The 23,435-nt window shown below is 45.7% G+C and overlaps 1 long non-coding RNA gene across 2 annotated transcripts in view; it reads right to left on the reverse strand.

Annotated features, from left to right (window-relative positions):
* LOC136792541 (uncharacterized) overlaps nt 1-23,224 on the reverse strand; it is a 45,228-nt gene extending 22,004 nt beyond the window's left edge. For both annotated transcript variants that reach the window (XR_010836482.1, XR_010836483.1), the window contains exons 1-2: nt 22,773-23,224; nt 1,132-1,303 (exon numbers count right to left, since the gene is read on the reverse strand). This is a non-coding gene — a long non-coding RNA (uncharacterized lncRNA). The remainder of the gene's footprint in view (nt 1-1,131; nt 1,304-22,772) is intronic.
* Nucleotides 23,225-23,435: the final 211 nt, after the last annotated feature.

Genomic DNA, 23,435 nt, shown 5'->3' on the forward strand with positions numbered 1-23,435 from the left:
AGGAGCATTTTTCAGAAAAAACATTGCAAAGTTTATAACAATGGGAGCCGGAGGAAACACAAATACATCTCGCCTTCTTGACAAATGAGATTTAATTAAGAGACTCTTCATGCTAGAAAACAAAGTCTTGCCTGTGCCATGAAGGGAAAAGCGACAGGCTGAGGGGGAGGGTGTCGCTGACAAACAGCCCTGCGTCGGCCCGTTAATTATTCATAAACGTCCTTGTGATGGAATTCCACTGCTTCACCTATTTTTAGTTAATTCTCTATTTTTTTGCTCCAAGTGCTACTTGTGTTGATTAATGAAATAGTTAGTCCAGCCCACAATAAGCACAGATGAAACAGAGAGGCTTGGGTTTGTCCGTTCGAGGGATTTTAGTAATTTTACACTTGGCAGGGATGTAAGCCACGGGCACTGAAGGTACTTGCACAGAGATGCACCTGTGTCTCCCCGCTCCCCACGCAGACCTACAGTTTAGTGGGGTCTAAGCCTCCCGACCAGCTGGTGCTCGCCAGCCGACACTGCCAAAGCGGGGGGCTTCCATTCTGACCCTTTCGCCGGTGCCCCCAATCATGGTCCCTGTGACTCCAGGTGGTCCTGAGGCTTCTCCTCAAAGCCCTGCACCAGGCTCAGTCCGAGAACAAGATACATTGCTGACTGACTCTGAGATCCCTGCTGGCCACGCCAGAGCTCCTTTCTGCATATTTCCTGACCATCTCTCTGACTTTCTCCTGAGTTGTGACCAAGGTCCTAAAACTGAGGTGTGCCATCCCACCCAGGTTCTGAGCTATGAAGCAGGCTGTGGTGGGGAATGAGGTGGAAAAGAACAGCCCTAGACAAGGAGAACTTCCCGTTACAACTGGAAACATCCGAAGAGGCAAATCTGACCCCAGTCACACCCCTGCTTCAAACCTTCCAGAAGCTGCCCATAGCCCTCAGGATGGAGCCCAGACTCCCAGGCCCTGCCCCTCACCAGACCCACCTCCCACCACTCACCTCTGTGTTCACTGGGTCCCGGCCTTGGACAGACCAGGCTCCCAGCACCTCAGGGCCTTTGCACATGCTGTTCCCTCCTTCTGGAATGTTTCTCCACCCCCACCCCAATTCCTCACCTAGTTACCTGCAGCTCACCTGCCATGTCTCAGATGAAATGTCACCTCCCTGAGAGATTCTTCTGTGATTCTCAGCATGCCCACATCCTGGCCCAGGGACCAGGTCAGTTTCCCCGAAGCTCCTCTCATGACACCACGGTGCCTTTCCTTCCTCACAAAAACCACATGTAATGACATGAGGTCTTTATTATCTGAGGACAATCCAAACAGATAAAAAGCCATTTGAGACAAATCCAATTAAATTGGGTACCAAAGCTTTACAGCAAATATTTTGTGATTTAACAAGCAGGAACCTGGGATTTACTTTCGGCAAGTGCTGTTCTCAGTACCCTACACGTATTAAATTGCTCAGTCCTCCGTACCGTGGATACTGTTACTATTACCTCCATTTTACAGATAAGAACACTACGGCACGAGAAGGCTGCCCAGCTAGTAATTGGCACTGGCAGAGTTCCTGCTCTCAACCACCTCTTCTGAACGAAAGGCCTTGTCTAGAAAAAATGAAACTAAATTCGATGAAAAGTAAGTTTTTATCTCATATTTAACAACTTGTAGGTGATAGTAGCAAATGTGCCCTAATTCTCAGAGTAATCAAAGAATGAATCAAGCACAAATTTTTTACATCGTTTTTCTGATAAAATTGCAGCACAGTTGACATCCTTCCCTCCAGGCTTGGCTTTTGCAGCCTGATCAAAGGAGCCCCATTTTCAAAAAGACTCAAGGGCTTCTGGAGCCTCCCCTGGGGTCTCTCCCAACCTTCTCAACCCTCATTCTCTCTTGAAGAGCCTGCTTCATCCGCATCCCTGCTGGTTTCTCTTCTCCAGTGTTAATTGGCCCGAATCTGCCAGATCCGCATTGTTTGTGACTTTGTGGGTGATTCCTTCAAGGAACACCCCCTGTCGTGTGACGATATGTACCAGCTCACCCACAGCCCCACGGTGCCCCCCCACCTCTGCTGTGAGACTCCCTAGTAGGGACCCGCCTGATCACTCACACTCAGTGCTGAGCGGAGGACAGACAGCTCTGAGAGTACAGGAGTTTCACTAACTGATAGCTTGGAATCAGCCATGGTAAGAGAATAGACACCACGGAAATCAGCAAAACGGGGTGTTTTTTTTTTCCTAAAGCACCCGTTTACAAACATACCACTGCAGTCTCATCGCGTGTACAACCCTGACTTTTTTGGGTGGAAATCCCTGTTATCAAATTTGGGTCCCTCCTCCCAGGGGCTCCCCTGTACAGACCCACTTCACTAAAAGTGGGTCGTGAGCCCAGAAACCACTGTACTAAGACCTCTTCTCCTCCTCATCTTCCCTCCACCCACTAACAGGCCCCTTGGTCTTTGTGCCTTGAGGGCTCACTATGTGCCGGGAGCTGTCCTGGGTGCTGAAATGATTTGCCTCGGGAGCAAATCAGACGCTGGGTGGTTCTAAGATCTCAGACCTGTGACTCTAGTTGAATTCACCTATCAGGCAAGGAAAGGGGTGTTACAGTTTGTAATAAATAGGCCTATCCTTGAGGGTCAGGCACACACAAAAAGAAGACGAGAGTCCAGCTCCGTGTACCATTCATCCTACCCTGAGGTCCCACCTCTTCTGATCCCCGCGGTGGCCAGTGGTCAGTTACTCCGCCCAGTCCAGGACTGCAAAGTTGCGGGGGGGGGGGGGGAAGAGGAGGACAGGAGTCCCTCAGGATGATGTAACCTCAGAAAGGAGCATCTAAAATACAGTCAGACACGCCACCTTCAACTTGCTGGCTTCAACTGCCAGCAAACTGGCTCTACCTGCTCGGTCTGCTTTCACACACGGCAACCACTGCCTTCCCAGACTGTTGTCACCTGGATCTCAAGAGACCCCAGACCCCAGGAGGTATGGACAGAGGGGTCAGATCTGCCACATCTATTTGACTGTTTGATCAAGAGTCTCCTTGTTCTCCTTGCTCCCGTCTGTTCATGTCACACTTGACACGCCTTAGGCCCTGAATGGATATTTTCCTGCAGGAATGACAGAAACTTTGTTTTGGGAAGGTGCTGCTGGCTTTTGACTTCAGAGGGAGAATCACCTTCAATAATCAAGAGATCTTCCGTTTTAATTCATTCATCGAAGGTATTTTTTCTTTCTGAGATGTTGATTTGATCCCTTTCTTAGTTTCTTTGTCCATGTGGGAAGCTGACGGCGAATTGCCTGAATTTGGAGCCGTTAGTGGAACTGCCATAATTGGCTAATTTGCTTCTCTCTCTCTCCCATAGCGCAATCTGAGAGTGTCTTCACGGGAGGCTGGTTACGCTAGCGAGCGTGTTCTTTCCTTCTGCAGCTGCGGGTGGCCTGGAGCGGGGGCGGGGCCGGGGAAGAGTGGAGCAGAGCCCCACCGTTCACCCCAAACAAAGCATCCTAATTCTCATTCACCAGCCACTACATTGTAATACAGTAGAAAGCAGAAACCTGCGTGAGTCCTAAGTCTTAGGAGCTTTTCAAATGGGGGAGGAAGCCTCTTAGTTTTCCTGGACTTGCGCTCTGGGCCCGAGGTTTAGCCTAGGTGAGAGGTCCAGGTGTCTTTACCGATGTTTTAGCCTAAAGGACACAATTCTTCCTGCTACAAAGCTTTCTTTTAAAGAACAATAAACCATGGTCAGGATTTTAGAAATCTCTATGTTCTTATACCTTTTGGCCCTCTCTTCTTATGACTAATTGGTTTAATTGTATTTCTTTACTGGACATCATGATCTGAGATGACCAGTTTTTATTTTGTGGCCAAGGGACAGGTTTTTGACTTCTCTAAGCCTCAATTTTCTGGTCTTTTAAAGGTTACTGTTGGAAGCAGATGAATAATGTAGACGGATCTATCGCAGGGCCTGCCTCAGATGTGTTGATCAATAAATCCCTGCCTTCCATCCTTCCTGCCTTCCTTCCATCTCTCCTTCATTCCATCCTTTTTTTCCTTCCCTCTCTCCCTCTTTGCCTTATTATCCTCCTCCTGAATGATAGGGAAACAATTGCTCTTGAAATCTGTCTAGACCTATCCTTTGGTTGGTAAAAGCAAACGGTGTGTGATCCCTCGTGTCACACAGAGGCAGCTGCGATAGGAGCTATTTTTACAGGGCAGGCAAGGCTTGTCCCCAACCACAATTCCTGTTCTCTGTCTGATTTGTTTGATTTTATTTTATTTGCCCCAACTTATTATTCTGAAAGATGTCACAGCTCCAGAAAGGTTTAAAGAGTAGCACAGTAAACACCCACATATCATACCCTCTTTATCTCAGTCACCAGCTGGTAACACTGTGCCATGCTTCCTTCAGTCTCTGTGTGTATTATTTATAATATGTGTCTGGATCTTTTTTCTTTTTTTTTTTTTTTTTCCTAAATCATTTGAGAGTATGGTACAAACAACATGGTATTTCATGCCCAAACACTTTAATGTAGATGTCATTAAAAAAATGATCTCCTGCAAAGTGTCTGATCATTTTTACCCTCATAATATTTAATGTTGATGCAGAAATATAGTTTAATATACAGTGCAAATTTAGAGCTTTTTCTCTTAAGTCTTCAATCCTATAAACAATCGTACCTTGCCTTTGGTAGTCATGACTCATCTCCTAGAACAATGAACTCTCCTTTCTTGTTTTTCATGATTTTGACATTTTTTAAAGATTTTTGTCTTGTACCAGAAAGCTAGGAAGTACTCAAAGGAGGATGGGGATAAATCAAGGAAACATAAGCTGAAATAAAGGGGCTCCTAAAACAGTGCATAAAACATGGACCAGCTTAAACTGGTTTTGCATCCTTAAGTAGGTTGATTGAGTAATCAAACCTTGAGTTATTTTACAGAGACAGCACTGCGCGTGTGCAAGATAGGAACCCACGTCTCCGGGATGACCTCAGAACCAAGCATCTTCAGTCTACAGAACTCAAAGAATAGAAATGTTGCCACCTGAGCCATTTACAAAGTAAGAAGTCCTTCAATAAGGAAAATCTGGCTTCCAGCAGCATGAGTAGCTCATACAGATTGATTCAAGACTAGCGAATCAGCTTCCAAGTTTGAAATTCCCCTAAACCTTTAAATTTTCCCCTGAACCCAGGATCACAGAGGTATTTGAGAGCCTTGTGTTCCGTTTCCTTGCCAGTCGATCTCATTAAAAAAAACTTTATTTTCCCAAAAGCTGGCGCCATAGGATTGGCTTCTATCTGTGTCGGGCAGCAAGCCGTCGCTGGGTAACACAATTTTGGCAACAATTTTGGCAGGTCTTGTGACTACCTGCCCAAGGCACTATGGTTCCCAGCAGAGCGTGCGCCCTCGTCACCAACCCTGAGTTGTCAGTCAGACTGAATTTGTCTAGAGGATTGGCCTTTGGGTTCCTGCTTCCCCCGCCTCCACGGTACTCCAGGCTCCTTGGTGCTACTTCCAAAAAGAAACAGCTCCTGCATCAGAGGTCTTTTGGGTGAGTAATCTCATTAAAATGTGCCTGTGCCTAAGTCATTTAATAACCTCATCAGGATTGTGGGTTAGAGGCCCACCTTGGGGAGATTTTGTTCAAGTTAGAGGTCAAAACTTTGGGTTGGATTCCCAAGGCTAGGATCGTGGGTCAGAAGGCCCACCCCAAAGAGACTATATGAAGGGTTTAGCTGCTGAGATATTCAAACCCTGGGTTAGAGTCCCAGGCCTTTGGGGTCTTTGTCTAGGTTATCTATGTCTGATTGTTTTATTTGGTAGGAACTGGCTAATTGTGGTTAGCTGTCGGATGACAGCAGCAAAACTTTATTGAATCTGCTTTATGTCATTTTGCTCTGGTCATCCTGAGAGAAAAACTTTCCAAAGTGGGGAATGTCAACAGTACACCTGCTACTTTAACAGGAAGAGGAAAAAAGGAAGAAAAAGGTGATTGTACCAGTCAATCTAAGGAATAGAGTAGGCACATTAAAAATAAATAGGAAGAAAAAAAAAAAAGAAGGTACAATCTGTTTGCAGGACATATATTAAGTTAACCTTAAAAATGCATTACAATATACATTAGGTGCAGAAAAATACTGTTTGATTCCACTTATACCAGGTACCGACAACAGTCAAAATCATAGTCAGAAAGTACACTGTTGGATGCCAGGGGCCAGGGGGTGGGGAGGGGGAATGGGGAGTCAGTGTTTAATGGGGACAGAGTTTCAGTTCAGGAAGGTGAAAATTTCAGGAGATGGCTGATGGTGAGAGTTGCGCAACGATGTGAAATGTACTTAGTGTCACTAAATTGTACAGTTAAATATGGTTGAAACAGTATGTTTTATATTATGTGACTTTTACCACAATAAAAAAAACATTTTAAAAAATAAATAAATGGGAAATAGAAGGAGTAGAATCAGTGAAATGGGAGGTAGGAGAAATCCTCTATTTCCAAATGGGTGGTCAGCGCGGATTAAAAAGCACAGCTGTGCGTCTTTAGAGAGATTTAACGAAAGGCAGAGATGAGAGAAACAAGACAGGTGGGGCAATGTTACTAGATGAACAGGTATTTAAGAAGATTGTAATTAAGGCAGTAACAGGACAGATTTTATGTAATTATTTGCAGTTTAAATAAGAAATATGGTAGTCAAACTTGGCCTACATTTAGGCAACTGTAAAGCAAAGCAAGAGTCTTCCAAAATGCAAAGAAAACTTGGTAAGAATTTTAGTGGACTTGCTGGAAATAGCCCTTAATTGTTATGCATCTAGAAACTGGCCTGAGAAGGTCAAAGTATTTTGAAGATGGAGATTATGTTTCCAACGCAGGTAGTATCTAACAATCATTTGGATTTGGGACTCTATCCGCAAACTCGCGCTTTGTTCTGTTTGTACCTGTCCTTGCTGATAACAATATAGTGGTTCTAGCTACGTGCTTTTACTCTGTAAATCTTAACATATTAAGTGCTTGGTGTTTTATGTGACTTCCTACTCTATATGGTATGCTGGAGTTATGAAAAAGAAAATGGTTCTTTTATAACACTACCTAGTCCCAATGTCAGCTGGAGTTTGGGGGGAAATGGCCTGAAAATGGGTCTTGGAGTTATAATACTATTTTCCAATTAAATTTCTTTTGCAAAAGAGGAGAAAGGGGACAGAATTGATTTTTATCCCTATTTCTTGCAAGGGAAGATCCTTTATACAATTGGACACATTTTGGTTTTTCCTCACTGAGAATTTTAACCCTCTTTTATATGAGCCAAACTGGCAGAGAGTTAGCATTGAACTGCTTTTAGGTGTAGGGGTGTGTGTGTGTGTGTGTGTGTGTGTGTGTGTGTGTGTGTATTAAAGAGGAAATTTTGCCAAGAAGGACACACAGGTCGGTGATGTTAAAGGCCATGGGCTCTACGGAGGCCTTGGGCTGAGTATATTCTACCTGGAAATTGCCCAGATATCTAGCCTGTGTTCCTATCCTTTGCCTCGGGAGCAATCAGACGCTGGGTGGTTCTAAGGTCTCAGACCTATGACTAGACCTCAGACATCTAGATTAGATTGTCTGTGATCTCTGCTGGGGAGGTAAATATTTTGGTCCTCTACCAGGAGGACCAAACTGATTAAAGAAGATCAACTTGCTCAGAAAGGAAGTGAAGGTTTGGGTATTTCAACCTCTATACTCTTGAATTCCTCTCTCAAGCTCAGCTGAGTCTAAGGCTCCCCACTTTATTTTTCAAGGTGATGCCATCACCTCTTCTACCCTCCTCCTCTTGGGGTAGGTTTTTCCAGGTGGCGAGGGAGACAGTCTGGACTCTCAGGTCCCTCTGCAGTCATCAAGCCTGCCTTAAGTACATGACGGAAACTATTAGGAACCTCTGGCCACACTGGCTACAGTCTCGCAACTGCTGGCATAGATTCCTTGGCAGTTGGGTAACATGTGTGACTTTCAGGCCATGGTTCTCGACAACCGTCTCTAATGGAAAGCTTCTCAGTGTTCCCTAAGTGAATCCTCAGACCCAAGCTGGTCTTCTTGGAGACTGTCCATTCTCCTTGGGGCTCCTCCAGAGAATTCTTACGGCCAAGTTATGAATAGTCGCTACTACATTTGTTTGCTTCTTTCCAGAAACCTAACTAGGAGATGGAATTGGTTCCAAAATCCTAAGGTTCTTGCTCTCACACCTCTTGAGGCTGTTTGAGTTCCCCCCGCATTTGGGGGGAGTGAGGGAAAGCCATTTTCTAGAGACTTGCAATCCACAGACTGTTCTCAGCTCTTGGGTTTGAAACCTAGGATCCTGACTAAGCCTTTGACCTAGGGGTTGCTAGCTCATGCTTTCTCCAAACCTCCATTCTCAGAGTGGCCAGCTAACCCCTCAGAACCAGCGCCAAGGTGGAAAGCACTTAAGGCGGAAGCTCGGGTGCTTCCTATACGGGAATAAAGTGTGCTCTGAGACACAGATTGGCAAACCCTGGTGCTTTCCTTCAGCTCCCATGAATTCAAGGGTTTTCCAGGTGACACCAACTTTGCTGCGTCACATGGACAGTGAATTTCTGGTAAGACTGCTGGTTGACATTGGGCCCAGTTCGTGAAGGCGAGGAAGAGGCCCTTGCTAAAGGCGGCTGTTCGGTCTCTTCCGTGGTTTTGCCGGCCAAGAAGTAAATTCTCTTGAGCACTGCAATGCAGGAAACCCACTCATCCAACTGCAAAGCTCAGACTCCACTGAGGGTGTGTTTTTCTTCAGAGGATGGACTCCCACAGAGAACTCCTGGCTGTCCTACCACCAGCTCTGCTTTGCACTGTGGTTATCCGTTTCCTAAGATCAAGAGAAGGCAGGTAAACGTAGTGGGCTTATAACGTTCAACCTCAATTTGTGTAAATTATTTTGTATGTTTTTCAACAGCAAAATGAAACTGGCTCTTCATCAGAATAAGAATTTTTTTTTTTTTTTTTGCGGTACGCGGGCCTCTCACTGTTGTGGCCTCTCCCGTTGTGGAGCGCAGGCTCAGCGGCCGTGGCTCACGGGCCCAGCCGCTCCGCGGCACGTGGGATCCTCCCGGACCGGGGCACGAACCCGTGTCCCCTGCATCGGCAGGCGGCCTCTCAACCACTGCGCCACCAGGGAAGCCCCAGAATAAGAATTTGCAGAAGGCATGTAGATCTGTGGTTCAGGGGGGCAGACCCTCAGAAAGCCTGTCTCGCCTGAGTCAAAGCCTAATGATCTCAACTTATTACATATGGCTCCTCCTTGGGGGGCCTCCTGCGGTTCCCCTCCCGCAGGAAGGGGGAATCCCCGCGAGTAGCTGAGGCTTCCAACAGCCCTCCTCAGGCCACAGGTCCAGCCCGAGCCCTGAGCCCTTCCTTACCATACAGTCAAAAGGGACCCGTCTCCCCTCCGGGTACTGGCGGGGGTACTCCGTTTAACCCAGGGAGCCCTCTGCCTCAAGCAGGGCAATATCTTTTGAGACCAATGCCTGCAGGTCTAGATGGTCAAGGTCAACCCAGGGGGTTTGTACGTGTGCACTCCCGCTTTTCTACCTCTGAATCTATATAACTGGAAAAAAAAACCATATTTAAAGCACAGCTTTCTATATGTGCCCGAATGCCTTATTTCTTTGTTGGGGTAATAGCTAATGAAATTAAATGACTTTCTCACTAGGGAAAAGTAGGCATTAAAGTACTCCCAGATCAAGCCTATGTTCTCTAAGCTGCGCTATTACAGTTGGGAGATGAGCCTCAACCACAAGTCCCTAAAATGCTAGAAAAGGTAAGCACAGAGGTCAGGAAGAACTAAAACGGCAGACTGACCCAACAGTGGTAAAGCTCCATCCAGGCACCAAAGCTCCACATTTAAAGCAATAGCCTTTAAAGAGGCATGTAGGGCTTCCCTGGTGGCGCAGTGGTTGAGAATCCGCCTGCCGATGCAGGGGACACGGGTTCGTGCCCCGGTCCGGGAAGATCCCACGTGCCGCGGAGCGGCTGGGCCCGTGAGCCATGGCCGCCGAGCCTGCGCGTCCGGAGCCTACGCTCCGCAACGGGAGAGGCCACAACAGTGAGAGGCCCGCGTACCGCAAAAAAATAAATAAATAAAAAGAAAGGTATAAAGCCTCTGATAACCACATTTCTTAAATACCAGTGAATCCAATCTTGTCAATCCTCTTGTAACATTCCAATCCTGCCCGTGCAAAATCCCGGACTAGAGATATCGTCGTACACAGGATTTGAGAGCCGTTAGCCAACTTGTAGAAGATTAAACATCCAGGGGTGCCAAATCCTCCCTCTTCGCTTACAGCTTTATCTGGAAACTTCTGCTGATTTATAGTTCTGGACTTAAAAGATACCTTTTACTGTAAACCCTTAAGTCCTGAGTCTCAGGAACTATTTGCCTTTGAATGGAACGATCCAGAGACAATATAAAACAATGTTTTTGGATGGGACTCCCACAGGGATTTGAGAAGGTTCCCAGCATCTTCAGGGGAAGCAGTAGCCAAGGACTAAAGTGATCTCCAGTTAAATTAGGGAGTCTTACTCTGATCAATTAATTGCTCGTAAAACCAAGGAAGCTTCAGACCAAAATATAATCCTCACTTTAAAGTTTCTGGCAGACCACGGGTAAAAAGTGTCCAAGGGAAAAAGCACAAATTTCTCAACCAAATGTAAAATATCCAGGCGTGGGGTTATCAAAAGGACAAACTTCCTGGTGGATCAAAAGGAAGCATTAGTTAGGGTGACTGGAACCCACCACCAGAAGGCAATTGCAAGGATTCACAGGAATGGCTGGGTCTTGTATTTGGATTCCTCAGTTTGGACTCGTGGCTAAAGCACTATGCGAGGCCCTTAAAGGAAATGACAGGGAGCCATCAAGCTGGATGGCAACGTGCCATAAGGTGTTCAATATAATCAAAAAGGCAAATAATTGGAGTCTAGTCTAACAGACCTGACCCGACCGATCAACCTTTAGAACATCTAGATATGGAAATGTTTATGAAAGGGGGCAGTTTCATGGATTGAGGACTCTAAGGCCAGGGATGCAATAGCAACTCGTAGGACGTTCTAGAAGCAGAAGCCCTCCCTCCGGTTATGTCTGCCCACAAGGCAGAGCACAGAGCCCTCACAAGAGCCCTGCACCTTGGAGCTGAGGAAAAAGTTATCGTTTATACTGCTGCTAAGTACGCCTTCTCTGCTATGTACGCTCACGGGGCCGTGTGGAAAGAGAGATCTGATATCAGATCTGAAAAACACTCAGAGGAGGTAACTAACCTTATTAGACTGCTATAATGCCAGAGGAAGTAGCTAGAGTACATTGCCCAAGCCACCTAAAGACTGATAGTTATATAGCTAAAGGAAATTTGCTGATCAGACTGCAAAACAGCTGGCCAGAACCAAAACCCAGATCCTAAGGCCCCAGCTCTCATCCCAAGTGTGGATCTATCCCTGTTTAAGCCTCAGTATTCAGAAGTGTACTCTACAGACAGCAGACGGATGGGGGGTTTCCTGCTGCCTGTCCCTTCAACGGTGATCAGTACCACACAACCAAAGACGACTGGATTTATAAGATGTATAATAAACCAGGACTAGTGCTTATGCTCAAGCATTTAGTGGGAAGAAATACTACTCCTCTGTATCAAGGAACCGTTTGGGGGAGGGTTGCAACCTTACACTGGCTACAAAAGTTTATTGCTGGCCCACAAATGCAAAGGACCATCCAAAAGGTAGTACAGGGCTTCCCAGGTGGCGCAGTGGTTGAGAGTCCGCCTGCCGACGCAGGGGACACGGGTTCGTGCCCCGGTCTGGGAAGATCCCACGTGCCACGGAGCGGCTGGGCCCGTGAGCCATGGCCGCTGAGCCTGCGGGTCCGGAGCCTGTGCTCCGCAATGGGAGAGGCCACGACAGTGAGAGGCCCACGAACCACAAAAACAAAACAAAAAAAACAAACAAAAGGTAGTACAAAATAGAGACAATCCTAAAACTGGGCCACCCCCAACAATCAAAGCGGTGTAAACCCGAGGGAGAAAAACAGGAGATTGGTAAATAGACTTTACTGTTACACCAAGAGCCACAGGAAGTTGGATATCTGCTTGTATGTGTGGCCGTCTTTGCAGGATGAGTCAAAGCTTTTCCATGCTGGATGGAGAAGGCTTCCAAGGGAACAGAGGCCTTACTAAGAGAAATCATCCCTTGTTTTGGGTTGTCTCCTTCAATTCATAGTGACAGAGGAGCTTTTGTGGCCAAGGTACTCAAGGGGTGTCTGGGACCCTCAGAATATAATGGAAGTGACATGCGTCATGGAGACCTCAGTCTACGGGAAAGACCGAAAAGATGAATCATATATTAAAGACAGTTGCCTAAATGTCAAGAAACCAGCTTAACTTGGGATAAGGTCTTACCAGTTGCCCTGCATAGAGTAAGAGCAACCCCTAGAAACAAACTCTAATAGAGCCCTTATGAAATGTTATATAGGAGACCCTACCTTAAGAGTAAGTAGTATTGGGCTTCCCTGGTGGCGCAGTGGTTGGGAGTCCACCTACCGGTGCAGGGCACGCGGGTTCGTGCCCCGGTCTGGGAGGATCCCGCTTGCTGCGGAGCGGCTGGGCCCGTGGGCCATGGCCTCTGGGCCTGCGCGTCCAGAGCCTGTGCTCCGCAGCGGGAGAGGCCACGGCAGTGAGAGGCCCACGCACCGCAAAAAAAAAAAAAAAAAAAAAAAAAGAGTAAGGAATATTGCAGTCTCAAATGATCATATTCTAAAAGAATTATTGTGACATGTTTGCATGGATTCCCAAAGGATTAAGGTCTGTTTTAGGCATCATAGTTCTGTGTGTCTTAGTGTTAATCCTCTACTCATCAAATCTTGCACTTGGCTGTCTCCTAGATTTAAAAAGCGTTCCCCCCCCACTTGCATGATGATTGCCCAAGACTTAAGAGTTCAGGGTGGGACTCACAAATATTTACAATTAAGAGCAAAACAACTTCATTTCTCTTATAAAAAGCCACACCTCTGGGACTTCCCTGGTGTCACAGTGGTTAAGAATCTGCCTGCCAATACAGGGGACACGGGTTCAAGCCCTGGTCTGGGAAGATCCCACATGCCATAGAGCAACTAAGCCCATGCACCACAACTACTGAGCCTGTGCTCTAGAGCCCGTGAGCCACAACTACTGAAGCCTGCGAGCCACAACTACTGAAGCCTGTGTGCCACAACTACTGAAGCCCAAGTGCCTAGATCCTAAGCCACCACAATGAGAAGCTGATGCACCACAACAAAGAGTACGCCTGCTCACCACAACTAGAGAAACCTGTGCACAGCAATGAAGACCCAATGCAGCCAAAAATAAGTAAATTTTTAAAAATCCACGCCTCTAATTAGCAGGAAGCAGCTAGAGAAGTCATAGCCCTTATTTCCCTCAAGATTGAGGAATATACAAAGAAAAAGGGATGGAAACGGCCCATAAAACATTGACCAGCTTAAGCTGGTTTTGCCTCCTTAAATAGGTTGATTAATCAAACTCTGAGTTATTTTACAGAGACAGCACTGTGCACATATAACACAGGAATCCATGTCTCCAGGATGACCCCAAACCAAGAATCTTCTGTCTGCAACACTCAATAGAAATGTTGCCACCAGAGCCCTTTAGGAAGCAAGAAATCCTTCAATGAGGAAAATCTAGCTTCCAGCAGCATGAGCAATTTATATGGACTGATTTAAGACCAGCCAATCACCTTCCAAGTTTGAAATTCCCCTAACCCCTTAAATTTCACCCTGAGTCAGAGAGACAGAATTGAACCTTGCCTCCTGTCTCCTTGCTGGTTGAACAAGCAGTAAAGCTCTTTCCTTTCTCAAAAGCCAGTGCCATAGTACTGGCTTCCATGTGTGTCTGGCAGTGAGCCCTTGCTGGGTAACACTCCCACTGGTGGCCAAATTTAGGAATATTTGCACATAAAACAATTATAGTAATGGATGTGAATACATGGAGTAAAAAAAAATCCTAGTCCATAGTGATCTGAAAATAGTCATTAGCAGAACAGACTCTTCTCCTTCACAGAGGAAGGCCTGCTAGTAAATGTACAAGGGTTGAAAGAGGTAGAAAATCATTATTTGCAACTATCAGTGTAATCAACCTTAGTGCAGACCATCAGTGAACCCCAAAACCATTGGGGGAAAGATTTGGGGAAATCCTGAGATAGCCACAGGATCTCAAGGTATCATGTTACTTAAAAATTACAAAGGGGGCTTCCCTGGTGGCGCAGTGGTTGGGAGTCCGCCTGCCAATGCAGGGGACGCGGGTTCGTGCCCCGGTCCAGGAGGATCCCACATGCTGCGGAGCGGCTGGGCCCGTGAGCCATGGCTGCTGAGCCTGCGCGTTCGGAGCCTGTGCTCCGCAACGGGAGAGGCCACAGCAGTGAGAGGCCCGCGTACCGCAAAAAAAAAAAAAAAAAAAAAAAAATTACAAAGGGAAAAAGATCACCTGAAACAAATCTGGCAAACACCACTTTTACCAAGGACTCAAACCTGACGTCTCAATGACAGATAAACGAACATTATGAGCCTCCCTCCCTGAGATGGGCTCGCAGAACCTCCCTCTGCCGAAATCCCGGCCTTAATCTATCAGGAAACACTCGGCCATTCTGTGGGACGTCCTCCAGGCCAGTGGGCCGGCTCCTGTCTGACCTCACCTGGGCAGTCAACAGACACTCCCTGCTTTGGGCTCTGCCTCGTGCCAGGCCCTGTGCTGGTGCCGGAGATGCAGAGATGCAACCTTGTCCTTCAAGGATGGAGACGATGCTCAGGAGTCTGTGTCCTCGGGGTCTCAGGCATTTGGATGACCTTGACATGATTTCTAGACGACTGCAATTTCTCCACCAAAAGGAAAAAAGAAAAATACATATATTTGTTGTTTTCTTCTCCGGATCAAACCAGATGGGCTGGTTTCAGAATAACCTGTCACTAGAGAGGCGCACTCAGGAGCAATCTGTGGGCTCCTGGTCACCCCATCAAGCGAGATGGCTGGGGTAAGTGGGACTGTTCCCATCACGGCTGCCATCAGGATCTGTGGCCGTGACACCATCAAAGGGCATCAGCCAAGCACCCGCTGGAACAGGAGCTTTTGTCAGTGGGTCCGAGCCCCTCTGCAACGCCGCTGCTGTCGAGAAAGCAGACTTGGCCACAAGTGGCAGCAGCCTCAGAACCAGCCAAGAAAGCAACGGGAGTAAGGTCTGCAAAATGACAGGGTCAGATCATTCAGTCTAGAATTGGGGATTTTTAAAGATTCTCAATCTCCTGCTCTACAGCCTAAGAGGCAGATCTCTGAGCCTTCACTCATTCCTTCTGCACATATGTCGGGAGGACCAACTATGTGCCAGGCACAGCTGAGGTCCCTGGAGATGCAGCAGAGAACAGAACAGATAAAGACCCAGCTTCAGGAGCTCATGATCTACAGAGGGAGACAGTGCACAACGAGTGACAGCCCAGGACAGTGAGCGTAGCACACAGTGGCGCTGCATATCCCCTCGTTCCTCACCATCTGCGTATACTGTTTCCTTTAGCTAGGATGCCCTTCCAGCATCTCTGCGTGTCCAAATCCGACTCATCCTTCAAGGACAGTTTAGCCTGCTCTTCCCACCCCTAGGATCCCCCATCACCACTTCCCAATGAGCTTCCCAGCTGAAAATGAAATCTTTTCTCCGAACCACCAGAGCAGTCCCCTGGTATTTCTCTCCTCTCTTGTAGATTACAGTTGTTTTGTGTAAAAGAGTCCTCGTCATCCAAATCATTATCAACTGAGTTCCCAGAGTTATTACAAAGTTGTATAGAGCAACGAAGCCATCAAAGTCCCAAAGCGCCCACTAATGAACTGACCACTTATAAAATCTCAAGTCCACCCCTGCCGATTCACACCAGCACGTCTCCCCTGTATCAGCCACAACCATGTCCTCACAGGCCAGTGTCTCTGAGGATGACACAAAAACATCTGCCTACATAATGTTAAGTAAATGAGAACCAATTTCAAAGTGCAAAAGCAAATTTGCAAAGGCTGCAGCCTTTCATGAATTTCATGAGTGTTGGGTGAGAACAGCTTGTGTGGATACATGGCAACAGGGCAGTTAGACCAGTTAACAATGCACCAGCTGATGAGTGCTTTCAAGGAGAGTTATTTGTGCTCTGAAAGAATTAAGAGTCCTTTGAGGGGAAATCTATCAGCCCTGACATATTTCGCAAAACTAAACTTCCTTTGTTCAAACTGACCATGAGATGTGAGGTGCAGGAAGGTTACAGGAAAATGGCACCCCTCAAATCAGTACTTCATTCTCTGTTCTAAGTAGCAGTGGATGGTTGCAATTAAAGCATCAGTTTTGTTAAGTGTAAGAAAATATACTTCCTTTAAAACTTTCCATTTGACTTTTGAAGTTAAAGTCTCAATCACACACTCCTTCCCCTCATTTATTTTGAATTTTGGAGTCCCTGTCTTCAGTAAATTCACTTGAAAGGAAGATTTTCCTGGGTGACAAGGACCTCCCATGCTTATCTCCTATTCCATCAAAAAATATTGAACATAGAATGGACATTGTTCTTCAACCTAGAACATAGTGGATGGCAACAAATGTGAAATGGACAAAAAAACCAACCTGAAGCATTCCAGTTCGCTCTGCTTACTCAAGCTGGTTAAAGAGAAAAAAGTTCATACCCAAGATTTACCATCCTGTGGAGAAAACAGAATTCAGGGCTCTTGCAGGGCTGCTTCTCTGGCTGAGCCCCCCAAAACTACCAGGAAACATAAGAGGACAGTTTGAATCCCTTGGAGGCTGAGCTGTTTAATAAACGATGCCAGCAAAACAGGTTTCCCCCATGCAAGAGAATTAAAGTCAAATGGATCCCATCTCATGCCTCACATAAAGTTAAATTCTAATGAGTTAAAGACTTCATTGTAAAAAGTTAAAAATCTTAAAAGAAAAGCTAGGATAACACAAGTTACAATATAGAATCTGTAAAGGAGAACTTACAAATCAAGAGTGGGAATCCAGAAGGTAAAAAAGAAAAAGACATATTTGAATAATAAATTTTTGGTTTTTTGTTTGTTCATTTTGTTTTTGTGGCTGCACCGCGCATCTTACAGGATCTTAGTTCCCCGACCATAGATCGAACCCATGCCCCCTGCAGTGGAAACGCAGAGTCCTAACCACTGGACCACCAGGGAATTCCCTTGAATAATAAATTTTGTACATCATATTATATAAACAGTCTCCATATAAACTATATGTCTCAAATTATGTGCAAAGCAAATAATAAAGGATTACTTTCTGTAGTCTACAGAGCACTCTTAAGTTAATCAGAGAAAGGGGCAAATGGTATAAAGAGACCATTTGCTCTCTCCAGAAGAGCAAATCCAAATTTTTTTTTTTTTTTTTTTTTTTTTTTTTTTGCGGTATGCGGGCCTCTCACTGTTGTGGTCTCTCCCATTGCGGAGCACAGGCTCCGGACGCACAGGCCTAGTGGCCATGGCTCACGGGCTTAGTTGCTCCGCGGCATGTGGGATCTTCCCGGACCAGGGCACGAACCCGTGTCTCCTGCATCGGCAGGCGGATTCTCAACCGCTGCGCCACCAGGGAAGCCCGCAAATCCCAATATTAAAAGGAGAGAAGAAAAAAGAAAAACAGTAAAGGAAAGAAAGGAATAAGGAAAAGATGTTTGAATTCACTAGCAGTCAGGACATTTCATGTCCAGCTGTGAGTTATGACTGTACTTAGAAGACTAGCAAAAATTTTAAAGGGCTATAAATCTTATTGCTTGCTGGGCTATAGAGGTAGGTGCACTCTCCTATACTCTAGTAGAAATGTGGAATATTAGTCCTTTCTGAAGGTAATCTGGCAACATTTAGTAAATTTTTTTTTAAAGTGCAAACACTGTATGTATACACCAAGCTCTTGAGCTACTAGAAATCCATCCTATTTGTATCAATAGGTACAGAAATATTTCCTGTAGCATTATTCAAATGGCACAGAAACAGAAGCAAACAAATTCCCTTTTCTGGAGAAGTAGCTGAGTACTTTGCAGATATATCCATCCCGTGGAATACTGCAGAGCCATGAAAAGAATTAACTTTAATTGGAGCTATAGAGAGGACTTGAAAGTTTCTGCAAGTTATTGAGTAAGAACACCAAGATGCAAAAAGTGTGTAACACCGTTTATGTATAACAATGACTCCCCACTCCCCCAAAAATGCCTTTTAGCATCTGTGTGTGTGTGTGGAAGAGATGCACTTTGTAAGATTATGGGATTGTATGAGTGCAAAGAAAAACATGGAAGGATATGTATTTTGTTTTTTAATACAGATTATCTTTGGAGATGGAGATAGCAGAGGTGAGGGGAAGTGGGGAGGAAAGAAAGTGTCCACCATAGGCAGCATGCCCCATATGATCCCATTCGTGTGTAAGTACGTGTCTATACATAATAATGCTAACAAATAATAAACCATCTGGACTCAAGGTGAGGAAGGTGAACCCAAATCTTTATCTGCCTGAGACAATGAGAAAGCCATAAATGACAAGGGAATCTGAGCCAGGTCTCAAAAGATAAATGAGGTTTTGACAAGCAAAGATGGCATCAAGAAAGAAAGATGGAAAGAGTTCCTGGCAAAGAATCCTTTTAAACAAAGGATTTGGAGAAGAGAGAGTGTTTTATTCATTCTACAGAATTTATTGAGAGCCTATGTGGTAGGCACAATTCTAAGATGGCACCCATGATTTCTGACCCTAGTGTGTACACATCTTAGTGTATAACATCCTCCCCTTCAGTGTGGGTGGAACTTGTGAATAGATGGGATTTCACTCCCAGGATTATGTTTATATGGCAAAGATGAAGAGATTTTGCAGATGTAATTAAGGTCCATAATCAGTTGAACCTGAATTATGACCCTAGGTGGGTCTGACCTAATCAGATGAGTCCTCTAAAAGAGAGCTTAGGGCTTCCCTGGTGGCGCAGAGGTTGAGAGTCCGCCTGCCGATGCAGGGGACGCAGGTTCGTGCCCCAGTCTGGGAGGATCCCGCATGTCGCGGAGCGGCTGGGCCCGTGGGCCATGGTCGCTGGGCCTGCGCGTCCGGAGCCTGCCTGTGCTCCGCGGCAGGAGAGGCCACAGTGGTGAGAGGCCTGCGTACCACACACACACAAAAAAAAAAAGAGAGCCTAGGACTTCCCTAAAGGGAGAGATTTGAAGCCAGAGAGGTGTTCCCCTGCTGGCCTTGAAGAAGCAAGCTGCCATGAGTTCTATAACTACAAGGAAATTCATTCAGCCAACAACCACTTGCACTTAGAAAACCCTGTGCCTCAGATGAGACCCCCGTCCCCTCTAACTCTTTGTAGCCTTTGAGACCCTGAGCAGAGGTTTTCAAAATTGAGATGTCTTTCTTTTCATATACTTTAAAAATATCTGTATTTCTTTTTATGGTTGCCTGCTATTTGGCAGGGAGCACTGATTTTCCATTAATGGCAATGACAGAAAGTTGCTTTTAAAAATCAGCTTTTTTGGGCTTCCCTGGTGGCGCAGTGGTTGAGAGTCCGCCTGCCGATGCAGGGGACACGGGTTCGTGCCCCGGTCCGGGAAGATCCCACGTGCCGCGGAGCGTCTGGGCCCGTGAGCCATGGCCGCTGAGCCTGCATGTCCGGAGCCTGTGCTCCACAATGGGAGAGGCCACAACAGGGAGAGGCCTGCATACCGCAAAAAAAAAAAAAAAATCAGTTCTTTTGCAGTATAATTGCATGCAATAAAAGGCACCAATTTTAAGTGAAATTTTTGAGTTTTGATAAGTGAACGCAGTTATGCAACCACCATGACAACCGTGATATAGAACATCCCATCACCCCAAAAACGTTCCCCCCTGCCCTTTTACAATCAATCTCTTCCCCCCACTACTAGACCCAGGAAGCCATTACTCTTTGTCACTTTGATTTTGAGTTTTATAGAAATGCATGTAAATGAAATCATACAGTATATAGTTTTTGTGTCTGGCTTCTTCACTTAGTACCTGTTAATGGGCATTTGTGTGTTTCAGTTTGGGAATGTTATGAATAAAGCTGCTGTGAACATTTGATGACCAATCGTTATGTGGACGTATGTTTTCGTTTCTTTTGGATAAATCCTGAGGAGTGAGAATTTAAGTCAAACGATAAGTGTGTGTTTAGCTTTATAAGAAACTGAAACTATTTTTACATAGCAACAATACCATTCGAATTACCACCAGCATCGTAGGAGTGTTCCACATGCTCCAAGTACTTGCCCACGCTTGGTCTTGTCAATCTTTCTCGCTTTAGCAATATAATTGGGTGCGTAGTGGAATCATATAGTGATTTTTGCTTTGCATCCACAAAGATGTTAAGCATCTTTTCATGTGCTTAGTCTCATTCGTATATCATCTGTGGTGAAATGTCTGTTCAGATCTTTTGCCCTTTTATTACCAGGTGGTTTATCATCTCAATATTGAGTTGGCCCCCATAGTTTCCACTATCTAACGTGACTTCTATTATGTCACACTGCATGGCAAGAGGGACTTTTATTTTAATTGTATTGGAGCACGGTTGTTACAATGTTGTGTTAGTTTCAGGTGTACAGCAAAGTGATTCAGTTATACATATACATATATTCATTCTTTTTTAGATTCTTTTCTCATATAGGTTATCACAGAATACTGAGTAGAGTTCCCTGTGCTACATAGTAGGTCCTTGTTATCTACTATCTATATATAGTAGGTTATCTATCTATATATAGATAGGTTATCTATCTTATATATAGTAGTGTGTGTATATGTTCATCCCAAGCTCCTGATTTATCCTTCCCCCCAACGTTTCCCCTTTGGTAACGATAAATTTGTTTTCAATATCTGTAAGTCTTTTTCTGTTTTGTAAATAAGTTCGTTTATATCATTTTTAAAAATTAGATTCCACTTGAGTGATAACATATATTTGTCTTTCTCTGTCTGACTTACTTCAATTAGTATGATAATCTCTAGGTCCAAATTGCTGTAAATGGCATTATTTCATTCTTTTTTTTTAATGTCTGAGTAATATTCCATTGTATATATGCACCATGTCTTTTTTATCCATTCTTCTGTTTTTGTTTGTTTAATTTATTTATTTATTTTTGGCTGTGTTGGGTCTTCGTTTCTGTGCGCCGGCTTTCTCTAGTTGTGGCAAGAGGGGGCCACTCTTCATCGCGGTGCACAGGCCTCTCACTGTCGCGGCCTCTCTTGTTGCGGAGCACAGGCTCCAGACATGCAGGCTCAATAGTTGTGGCTCACGGGCCTAGTTGCTCCACGGCATGTGGGATCTTCCCAGATCAGGGCTCGAACCCGTATCCCCTGCATTAGTAGGCAGATTCTCATCCCCTGCGCCACCAGGGAAGCCCTCCATTCCTCTGTTGATGGACATTTAGGTTGCTTTCATGTCTTGGCTATTGTAAATAGTGCTGTTCTGAACATAGGGATGCCTGTATTTTTTCAGATTATGGTTTTCTCCAGATATATGCCCAGGAGTGGGATTGCTGGATCATATGGTAGCTCTAGTTTTACGGGGGTTTTTTTGTTTTTTGTTTTTTTTGCAGTACGCGGGCCTCTCACTGCTGTGGCCTCTCCCATTGCGGAGCACAGGCTCCGGACACGCAGGCTCAGCGGCCTTGGCTCACGGGCCCAGCCGCTCCACGGCACGTGGGATCCTCCCAGACCGGGGCACGAACCCATGTCCCCTGCATCGGCAGGCGGACTCTCAACCACTGCGCCACCAGGGAAGCCCTATTTTTAATTTTTTAAGGAACCTCCTTACTGTTCTCCATAGAGGTTGTACCAATTTACACTCCCACCAGCCGTATAGGAGAGTCCCCTTTTCTCCATACCCTCTCCAGCACTTATTATTTGTAGACTTCTTGGTGATGGCCATTCTGACCAGTGTGAGGTGGTACCTCACTGTAGTTTTGATTTGCATTTCTCTGATAATTAGTAAAGATGTAAAAGGGACTTTACATCTTTACTTTTTCTTTACTTTTCACGTAAAAGGGACTTTATAGATGTAATTAAGTTTACTAATCAGCTGACCTTAAAGTAGAGAGGTTGCCCTGGGTTATCCAGGTGGGTGCAACGTAATCACATGAGCCCTGAGAAGCGGAAGACCGAAGGCGTGGAGAGGCAAGCATGAGGAGGACCTCACTCACCACTGCCCGGGGCGGGGGGATGGTAAAGACCATATGGAAAGCATGAGGGGGAAATGAGTTCTGCCAGCAACCAATGAACTTGAAAGGGGATCCCAAATTCCAGATGAGAATCGCAGCCTCCGTCAATACCTAGATTATATCTGGTATGACCCTTCACAGAGAAACCAACCATCATGCTGGACTCCTGAATTCCAGAACTATGAGATAATAAATAGCTGTTGTTTTAAGCCATTAAATTAGTGGTAATTTATTAAATTACCGTCTCTCTACTAAAAGCAAAAAAACTCACAAAAGTTAAATTAAGAGACCCATATGTTTCAAGAAAAAACATAAGTGCATTTGTGTGTGTGGAATTGAAGGATTTACTAAGCAAACAAAACGCACTCGTGTGAAAAACTACAGCCCACCTGCCGTCTTCACACACACCTCCCACCTGGCCCCAGAGGCATGCGAATGTGCGACTCTGCTTTCCAGAGTCTCTGGACACTAAATTCTCCTCTTCTCTGCTCTCATGGTGAGACCAGGAATCTTGAGGCCCTTCATTGAGGGAAACCTACTCACAGTTTCCAAAAGACATCGTCGCGTCTGGAGCCAAGTCTCTATTTGGAGGTGTTCTCTTCCATTCTTCGTTGCTTTTTCCTTCTTGGACCCAGGCAGCAACTCCAGCCTGCTCGCTTCCCCAACATATTAACACAAACAGCCTGCTTCCCAAACTAGAGAGGCACATGCTAGCTTCACTACAGTGAGGGAGACTCAGCCGCTACTGAAACAGTCGAGTGACAGACAAAACCCCTCATTTGGGAGGAAAATTAGTTGTACACAAACAGGAACACATTTCGTCTTGAATTAAAAGCTGCGACACTCCCTTGGCAGAGAACTCTGGCTATTTCTTTTCTCTTCTGCATTCCGTCTCCTCCTCCCATGAGGGATTTTCTTGGCAATGGGCTGGGATTTGAGGCCCCACGAGGGTCCCTCCTGTAATCTCCCTTCATCGGCCAGCCGTTGAAGCTTCGGTTGCCCCAGCCCACCTGGAGCGGGACCCTCCCTCCCAGCCCCGTCCCCTCCCCACAGCCCCTGAAGAGTAAAAACTGTCAAGTCAGGGACAGCTGCTCTGCCCCAGGGCCCGGCTCCTGGAGGTGAACAAAGGGTTAAACGTGGTGAATAACAGCGAGCGAAGGCGACACACGCGGGGAAAGTGCTCGCTTTAGCCCAAACTCCCCGATC

Source organism: Kogia breviceps, chromosome 14 (genome assembly GCF_026419965.1).
Source record: "Kogia breviceps isolate mKogBre1 chromosome 14, mKogBre1 haplotype 1, whole genome shotgun sequence".
NCBI classification, from domain to species: Eukaryota; Metazoa; Chordata; class Mammalia; order Artiodactyla; family Physeteridae; genus Kogia; species Kogia breviceps.